This window comes from Cebus imitator, unplaced genomic scaffold (genome assembly GCF_001604975.1).
Source record: "Cebus imitator isolate Cc_AM_T3 unplaced genomic scaffold, Cebus_imitator-1.0 Scaffold170, whole genome shotgun sequence".
Lineage (NCBI taxonomy): Eukaryota > Metazoa > Chordata > Mammalia > Primates > Cebidae > Cebus > Cebus imitator.
In genome coordinates, this window is record NW_016107485.1 from 2,913,782 (window position 1) to 2,923,174 (window position 9,393).

General features: G+C 39.9%; 1 protein-coding gene across 4 annotated transcripts in view; it reads left to right on the forward strand.

Annotated features, from left to right (window-relative positions):
- MRTFA (myocardin related transcription factor A) overlaps positions 1-9,393 on the forward strand; it is a 216,728-nt gene that overhangs the window by 28,194 nt on the left and 179,141 nt on the right. The gene's annotated exons all lie outside the window — the stretch shown is intronic.

The following is a 9,393-nucleotide window of genomic DNA, read 5'->3' on the forward strand; positions in this document are numbered from 1 at the left end:
AATTGCTTTCACTGTAGAGTCCCCACCTGGAACATAGTTGGCAATAGGAGGAAAGATTATATAATTACATTTCTTATCAGATTTTCAGTAGAGTTTATCATCACCTGAAACACTCAAGGAAGTCCCCTACTCCTTTCCTTTCAGTCAAGAAGCTGATTGTGGAATAGGAGATGAGTAAATGAAAATTAATCTGACTTTAGCAATTTGAGAATGAAAAGAATGCTAACTGGCAGGCATGTGGGCTTGTTTCAGCTTCCCATGGACCTCCTCAGAGGGCATGACATATAGGTTGTAAGCATTAAAAGAAGCAAAAAATCTCAGCCCAAACTGTAGATGAAGCCTGGACTAAGTAAGGCAATTTTCCAAGTTCACCACATCATGACATTAGTAAAATTATTTTGAAATCTTTATTATGGAACATTTGAAACACATATAAAAACAAAGAGAATGATGTAATGAACCACCACCATGGGCCTATTACCCAGCTTCAGTAGTATTCAGGGGGCTGGGCGTGTGCCTCACACCTGTAATCCCAGCACTATGGGAGGCCAAGGCAGGAGGATCACTTGAGCCCAGGAGTTCAAGACCAGCCTGGGCAACATAGTGAGACCTCATCTCTATAAATTAAAAAAAAAAGTTTTAACACAAGACCAATCTTGTTCAACATTATTCCATACTATTTTCATCATATTTTAAAATAAAATTTATATATTTTACCATTTCATCTGTAAATAATTCAGAGGAAGAGTATAGTCAATTTAAAAACCAGTTAACTCTTGGAAAAACCTGATGCAAAAATTCCATTTGTCTCCTTGAATCTCAATGTAGATGCCAGCTGGTGAATTTCCATGTGCTAAGCCTCTCCCAAGGCCTGACTCACTATTGAAAGCATGTACTCGATTGTAATTGCTGAAATAGCAGCAGTTTGCTAGAATATGTTATGGTAGTTAAGTATGTTTCTATTGGATAGAGAGAGGTTACCAATAAGAAAAAAATCCTATGTCAGAGATAAGTTTTTCCCTTTGGAAATCTGATACTTTTTGACTTTGTAAATTATGGGCCTTTAAGTTTTGTTTGGAAAATGAAAATAAAATATGGTTTGTGGATTAATAAATTCCTGTAGTTTCTTTGTGGGTAAATTCCTGAGAGTCATAATTAGCAATAAAATGAAGAACTAAAGTGTCAGACGCCTCCGAGGTAGAAAGACTCCTCTAAGCCTTGAGGGTAGACAGTTTAGAACTTCGGCCAGAGGGAAAGTCACATGGCATTGGTAGTGATTATGGTCAGTTTTATTCTGGAAGTTAAAGTTGTAACCTAGACCTCTGTAAATAGCCTGGTGTGTACATAAAATTTCCTGCAGGGAGGAAGTTACTGTTTTTCAGCAAATATTTTAAAGGATTAAGTACTGTCTTGTAAAATTTGGAGGTTGGCACTGAGTAAATGCTTGGATTAGAACTGTGCCTTCTTGTGATTCCAGTTTTTTTGTGAAGAAGAAATGTAGGGGGACAGAAATGATCATAGTCACCTTTAACTTTTTTTTTTTCTTTTTCTTTTCTTTTTTTTTTTTAAACAGAGTCTTGCTCTGTCACCCAGGCTAGAGTGCAGTGGAGCAGTTTTGGCTCACTGCAACCTCCACCTCCTGGGTTCAAGTGATTCTCCTGCCTCAGCCTCGCAAAGTAGCTGGAATGACAGGCGCATGCCACCACACCGGGCTAATTTTTGTATTTAAACTTGTTTTTTTAAAGCAGAAACAGGGTTTCAGCATATTGGCCAGGCTGATCTTGAACTCCTGACTTCAGGTGATCCGCCTGCCTCGGCCTCCCAAAGTGCTGGGATTATAGGCATGCCTTTAACTATTTTTTAAGCTAATCATACAGGATAACAAGACCTTGATTCTAGGAGACCACAAGTCCCAGCCCTGTTGGAATTGCAGCCTTACTTTCTCCTTATCCTCAGCCACCATGAGTCTTCTGCGTGTAAGATTGGTAGATGGTGGATATGGTGATCCCAAGTTTATTTTCGGCAACTTATTTTGAAAAATCTGCTCTTTTATTCTTTCTGCTATGCTCCCATAACCCTTAGTTAACTCCCCTATTGAAGTACTTAGTACACATGACTTGAATAGGGATTTTGTCAAAATCATCTGTGTTTCCTTAGCATCTAGCACATGGTCACTTGGAAAATATTTATTGACACATGATGATTCTGTTCCAGTGCTGAGATGATGTGATTTTGTGATTTCTCCAATGACCTTGACCTAGACTGATAATAATAGTAGTCCTATGTAGGTCCCTGCCTCTATTCTTTTTCCTAGATGCTTTGTTCTTAGGCTGTGTACCATTCTCTTCTTTTGGTACATCCCAGGGAACAGGAGAGAAAAATTTGTGTTTAAAACAAGAGGAGTATGTTTCATTGATGTTCCTCATTGCCAGGATCACTGGAATGTTCCAGTTTCTATCAGGATGAATTCACTGTTGGTAACAGCTGCCAGGAACTCATTGTATTTTTGTTATTCTTCCTCATTTACTGAGATTTGGCCCCCTGCCTTTGACTGTGATGGAAAATGGATTTCAGTCTTGGTCTTCATGCTTCATTTTATTTACTTAATTTTAATTTTTCATTTTAAGAGACAGGGTCTTGTTCTGGTACCCAGGCTGGATCACAGTAGCACATCCATAGCTCAGTGTAACCATGCCCAGCTGATCTTCAGGCTTTAAAGGTTATGGCCAGTCATTCAGAATTAATCAGTATCAAATTATGAGTATTTTCTTGTTATCTATATAGTAACTGCTGAAATTAATTTATTGTAAAACTGGGCTAGAGTCTAGGCTAAATAACTTTGTGGTTTGTCATCTATGAGATAGAAAAATTGAAGTGTGAAAAAACATTATTTTAAAGTTGGGTATGGTGGCTTATGTCTGTAATTTCAGCACTTGAGGAAGACAAGGCAGGAGGATCGCTTGAAACCAGGAATTTGACACCAACCTGGGCAAAATAGACTCTATCTCTACCAAAAAATTAGCTGGGGGCATGGTGTCACATGCCGATAGTCCTGGCTCCTCTGAAGGCTGAGGCAGGGAGGATTGCTTGAGCCCAGAAGTTTGAGGTTGCATTGAGCTATAGGTGTGCCACTGTGATCCAGCCTGCACAACAGAGCAAGACCCTGTCTCAAACAACAAAAACAAAAAAAGTTAAAAAACTTAAAAATTGGAAAGTGAGGCCAGGCGCGGTGGCTCAAGCCTGTAATCCCAGCACTTTGGGAGGCCGAGGCGGATGGATCACGAGGTCAAGAGATCGAGACCAACCTGGTCAACATGGTGAAACCCCGTCTCTACTAAAAATACAAAACATTAGCTGGGCATGGTGGTGCGTGCCTGTAATCCCAGCTACTCAGGAGGCTGAGGCAGGAGAATTGCCTGAACCCAGGAGGCGGAGGTTGCGGTGAGCCGAGATCGTGCCATTGCACTCCAGCCTGGGTAACAAGAGTGAAACTCCGTCTCAAAAAAAAAAAAAAAAAAAATTGTAAAGTAGGTTTTGCTTTGCAGTTTCAAAAGAAAAGAGCCATATCTACCTCTCTGGTGCTATGATGTCTGAGTCTTAATAATAGTCAAACAGGAGATGCTTGTTACGGGATGCAGGCAGATAAAGGGAAAACTGGGAGCTTTTATAGAGTTTGAAACTCTTCTTATAAGTGGAAAGTTTGAGATTGTAGTTTTTTATTTGGTAAAGTATTGCATATGTTATGGTACCTTAATGACCACATGAGCATGTTAGGTTGAATTCTGCTTCAGTCTGAGTTGACCAGCAGGCTACCTAGGTCTTCTTTATTTTCTCTCTCCCTTTTTAGTATATATAAGTGATATTGCTTCCATTTTCCTCTTGTCACCTTAATCAAGTGTAATCTCAGCCTCTCAAAGTGCTGAGATTATAAGTGTGGGACAGCATGCCCTGCTTGAATGTTCTTTAAAGTCTCTATGCACATCACACTGCTAATCAGAAAGGAAAGATTTGTGGTGGATGTGAAAGGCAGCAGAATGTATTGCCTCTTACAGGAGGTTATGGATATGCTTAGGAGCACAGTAGTCTCCCTTGACTCCTTTAAGACTCTTGGATCCCTTCAGTCAGTACCAGCATTTTGCAGGGAATACATGACATAGACTAGCATTTCTGACTCCCTTACTTGCGTAAGGGGGCCCAGTTTATTTAATTTAATGTTCTCTTTGGATGCAGAAGAGCAAACAGAGGAATCAGGCAGAGAGAGATTAAGATTTTTTTCATAGGTATTCAGTTTGAGGAGATTACCATATCTGTTGAGGTGGACAGCTTTAAAACCACAGTTAAAAAGAAATCCCACAGTAGGCTGGGTGCAGTGGCTCACGCCTGTAATCCCAGCACTTTGGGAGGCTGAGGCAGGTGGATCATAAGGTCAGGAGTTTGAGACTATCCTGGCAAACTTAGTGAAACCCCGTCTCTACTGAAAAAATACAAAAACTTGGCTGGGTGTGGTGGCGTGCGCCTGTAATCCCAGCTACTCCGGAGGCTGAGGCAGGAGAATGGCTTGAACCCGGGAGGTGGAGGTTGCAGTGAGCCGAGATCGCAGTCACTGCACTCCAGCCCTGGGTGACAGTGCGAGACTACGTCTCAAAAGAAAAAAACAAAAAAACCCCACAGTTTATTCATTTAGTTGGAAATTGTTATTTTCCCTCTCCTTTTTTGATAATAGTCAGACCTCTAAATTGATTTTTTTCTGTCTTCCTTTCCTTTTTCTCCTCTTCCATTCCATTTTTGTTACTTTTATTTCTTTTTTAAAAAGAGGGTGTCTCACTCTGTTGCTCAGGCTGGAGTGCAGTGATGTGATCATAGCTCACTGCAGCCTCAACCTCCTGGGCTTAAGCAATCCTCCTACCTCATCTTCCTGAGTAGCTGGGACTATAGTAGGTACACACCACCATGCTTAGCTAAGTTGTTGTTTTTTTTTTTTTTTGAGATGGAGTCTCACACTGTCACCCAGGCTGGAGTATAGTGGTGCGATCTCAGCTCACTGCAGCCTCTGCCTCCCAGGTTCAAGCAATTCTCTGCCTCAGCCTCCTGAGTAGCTGGGATTACAGGTGCCCACTACCATGCCAGGCTAATTTTGTATTTTTAGTAGAGATGGAGTTTCACCATCTTGGCCAGCTGGTCTTGAACTCCTGACCTCGTGATCTGCCCACTTTGGCCTCCCAAAAGTGCTGGGATTACAGGTGTGAGCCACCGCACCCAGCAATTTTTGTATTTTTTGTAGAGATGGGTTTTTGCCATATTACCCAGGCTGGTCTCAAACTCCTGGGCTTGAGCAGTCAACTCTCAAAGTGTTGGGGTTACGGGTGTGAGCCACTGTGCCTGGCAACTTTCCTTTTATTCTTTGCATTTCTTTCTCCTTCCTATAGTAAAATGGGTCAATGGCATTCTTTCCAAATAAGTGCTTGTTTGAAAGAAGACCCAGAATTCTATGAAATTGCTTATTTTTTTGTGTGTGGGAAGTTTATTTTTTAGAAGATAAGGATAATGTCATCTTAGATTGTAAAAATAATTCTCATCTCCTTTGGGATATAAGGAAAACTTTTAAAAGCTTAGCTTCCAGTGGAGAGGCTGTGTGAGTATGTATTAAGCCAGAAGTATTGAAAATAATTGCTATAGTTTTCTAATGCCTAAGTTTTTTAGGAACAATATTTCCAATTTTGGGGGGACACACACATCTAATTTTTAAAAATCCTCTCAGGGAATGGATATTTAAACTTTTCTGTTGTAATTTCAAAAACAGTGTGTTCAGTAGTATGTAGTAGAAGAAATGCATTAGACTAGTAATCAGATTCTGGCCCCAGTTTTTCTTTTATCAGATCACTGAACTCTTGTGCTGTGGTTCCCCAACTGAAAATGAAAAGATTGGATGTGTTATTTTCTGAGGTTCTTGTTATAAAAGTATAGTTATTCTAGGTTTTATTGGCATTTCTCTAAAGCTGATAAAAGATTAAAAGAGTTTGGGTTATAATACTGTTAATATAAAAATAGAATTCATTTCAATATAAAATGAGTTAGATTTGGATCTAAAGGGGCTTAGTCAGTGGATGACTAAAACAACCTTTATATAAGATGGTCTCATGTAGAGATCAATTTCAAGGTACATTCTCTAGGAGGCCGGGGGAGTGGAGAGGACGGTAGGGGAACAACAACCAAAAAATACATTCTCTGACAACTTTGAACTAAAATCCAGGATCTTAATTTGAGATTAATGTAAGAAATCTGTCAGGTATTTTTAAAAAGTAACTCATCACTATTCAGGAGTTTACTTTTTCGGTTGTAGCTTTCATTGAAAGAGTATTGTTTTAGTCATTCTCTCCTAAGTTCCTTTTCCTGAGAATAAAAGATTGAGCTCATACCTTTGCATAATGATCTGGAGAGTATTTTAAGCTTGGCATGTTTAAACCTGGCGTACTCAATTAATATGTGGATAAACTAGCACATTGGAACATTTTTTAAGTTCCAAGCCATAAATACGTTTTAAGTTAACATGGGCATGTATAAAATTAATACTTAAGCCTTGAATAGCGCAGACTTTCAAAATGCCTGTTGTCCTGGGTGACTGATTTTCAGTGAGGCTCATGCTTACCCTACACATTGCTTCCTTTGCATTAAACAGTGCTAAGAACAGATTCAGAAGAGGGTTTGCTCCTTTGGCGCTCTACTACCCTCTGCTTTCGGCAGGGAAGAAGGCTGCTGTTTTACTTCTTAAACTCCTACCATATGGAAAGCGTCTAAAAATAAACTTTGGATTTGTTTTGGACTTCTAAATTTGTAACCTCCATTATCCATGACAAAGCCACTGTAAATACCTTTACGTACTCTACATACAAAGCTGTGGCACTGTTTTAGTGAGAAAGATCACCAACCACAATATTTAAATTATCAACTAAAGTAATTTATCTTTTGTTTATGTCTTAGTTGGCATGGATGAAAACCTGGTTGTGTTGTCAAGCAAAAACTAGTTAGTTGGAGGTTATAGTGAATCCACTTTAATTTTTTGTTTATGAATTGTTGGTGTAATTATGTAGCAGACATATTCATGAGAATGTAGAAGTACATTAGCTTTTGACATAACAGATTGTTTAAATGGATGGTATTCACTTTGTGAATTCTGGTGGGTTGGGCCTTCCATCAGCAAGTATATAATGAGCACCTGTTATTTGCCAGGCACTGCTAGGTCTTGCTAGATACAGCATTGTATAAAAGATGATTTCTGTTCAGACAAGTAAGAGAGAAAGGAAAAAGAAAACTTGGGGACAACCAAATATTTTAACTGTGTTAACAGAGAAATAGATGCTATGAGAACAGGGAGGAGAAACGAGTAGAGTAATACTTGGGGTAGCTGGGAACCACTTTAGAAAAATGTTTCAGTTGGCTTTTTTTTTTTTTTCTTTTTGGGACAGTCTTACTCTGTTGCCTAGGCTGCTGGAGTGCAGTAGCTTGATCTTGGCTCATTGCAACTTCTACCTCCCCGGTTCAAGCGATTCTCATGCCTCAGCCTCCTGAGTAGCTAGGATTACAGGTGTACACCACCACTCACAGCTAAATTTTTTTTTTTTTTTTTTGAGTCTCGCTCTGTCATCCAGGCTGGAGTGCAGTAGCTTGATCTTGGCTCACTGCAACTTTTGCCTCTCAGGTTCAAGCCATTCTCGTGCCTCAGCCTCCCAGATAGCTGGGACTGCAGGCATGCCATCATGCCCAGCTAATTTTTGCATTTTTAGTACAGACAGTGTTTCACGATGTTGGCCAGGCTGGTCTCAAACTCCTGACCTCAAGTGATCTGCCCTGCCTTGGCCATCCAAAGTACTGGGATTACAGGTGTGAGCCATGACACCCAGCCTAGTTTTTGTATTTTTAGTAGAGACAGGGTTTTGCCTTGTTCACCAGGCTGGTCTTGAACTCCTGGTCTCAAGCTATCCTTCCACCTTGGCCTCCCAAAGTGCTGGTATTACAGGTACTTTTTATAGGTGTTCAGTTTGAGGGTATATAACCATATCTGTTGAGGTGGACCACTTAAAAACCACAGTTCATTCATTTAATTGGGAATTGTTTTTTTCGCCTCCTTTTTTGATACCAGTCAAACCTCTAAATTGATATTCTTTTGTCTTTCTTCTTTCAGCTGGGCCACTGCACTCAGCCTCAGTTGGAGCTTAATAAAAATTATTTAAAACAGAGGCTATATTTTATTGAGTGCTAGCTGTATGCCAGGATTAATGTTACCCACTAGGGAAAAGAGAACATTCCAGGTGGTAGGAGAAACAGTAGAACTATCAAAGACAGTATGTTCTAGGAGGAAGTTTGGTGTGGGTCATGGGGAGAAGAAGGGACATCAGTGGCCAGAGAGCAAAGGCTAGTGAGATTGGGTGGGATCAAATTATGAAAGGCTTCAGGGCCAGGCATGGTAGCTCATGCCTGTAATCCCAGCATTTTGAGAGGCCAAGGTGGGAGGATGGCTTGAGCTCAGGAGTTTGAGATGAACCTGGGTAACATAGTGAGACCCCATTTCTATAAAAAATGCAAAAATTAGCTAGATGTGTAGTGTATGCTTAGGGATTCCATCTACTTGAGAGGTTGAGATGGGAGAATTAGTTGATCCCAGGAGATTGAGGTTGCAGTGAGCTGTGATCATGCCACTGCAGTCCAGCCTGGGCAACAGAGTGAGACCTTGTCTCAAAAAAAAAAAAATAAATAAATAAATCACACACACAACTTTACATATACCACTGATTCTGTCTCTGTTGTCATGTCTTTGTTCTCTTTTCCTTGCCAGGAAAGACTTTCTCCACTCCTGGCCAATCTAACTTATTTTTAAAGGTCCAGCTTTAGGGCATCTCTTTTGTGAAGCCTTCCTCCCTTTTTCCCAGAGCTTAACAATTTTTTACGGTGAATGATTTCTCAAAGAGACTGTATTATGCCCCATAAAGGGACTTCCATTTCTTGAACTGTTTTTTTGTTTTGTCTGATCTGTCCAGCTAGTTTCTCAACTCCTTAAGGAAAGAGAATGAATCCTCTTCAGCACCTGGTAATAGTGCTTATCACATTGTGAAGACTTAAGAAGTAAATGATGAATATGGAACCCTTATAGATACAAACCATTAAGATAACCCAACTGTGGTGGTAGAGATTGCCTGTGTTTATGTAAAAGGCATTTCTTAACACCAATAAGAGCAATTTTCAGAAGTATAGGACAGTCATTTGGATGTAAAATGAGACAAATAAAAATACTTGTCTCATAGAGTTGTGAGAATTAGTTTTTGATATTTAAGCACTTGAAACAGTATCTAGCATATAAGAAGAGCTCAATTAGTGTTACCTATCATTTAAACTCCACTT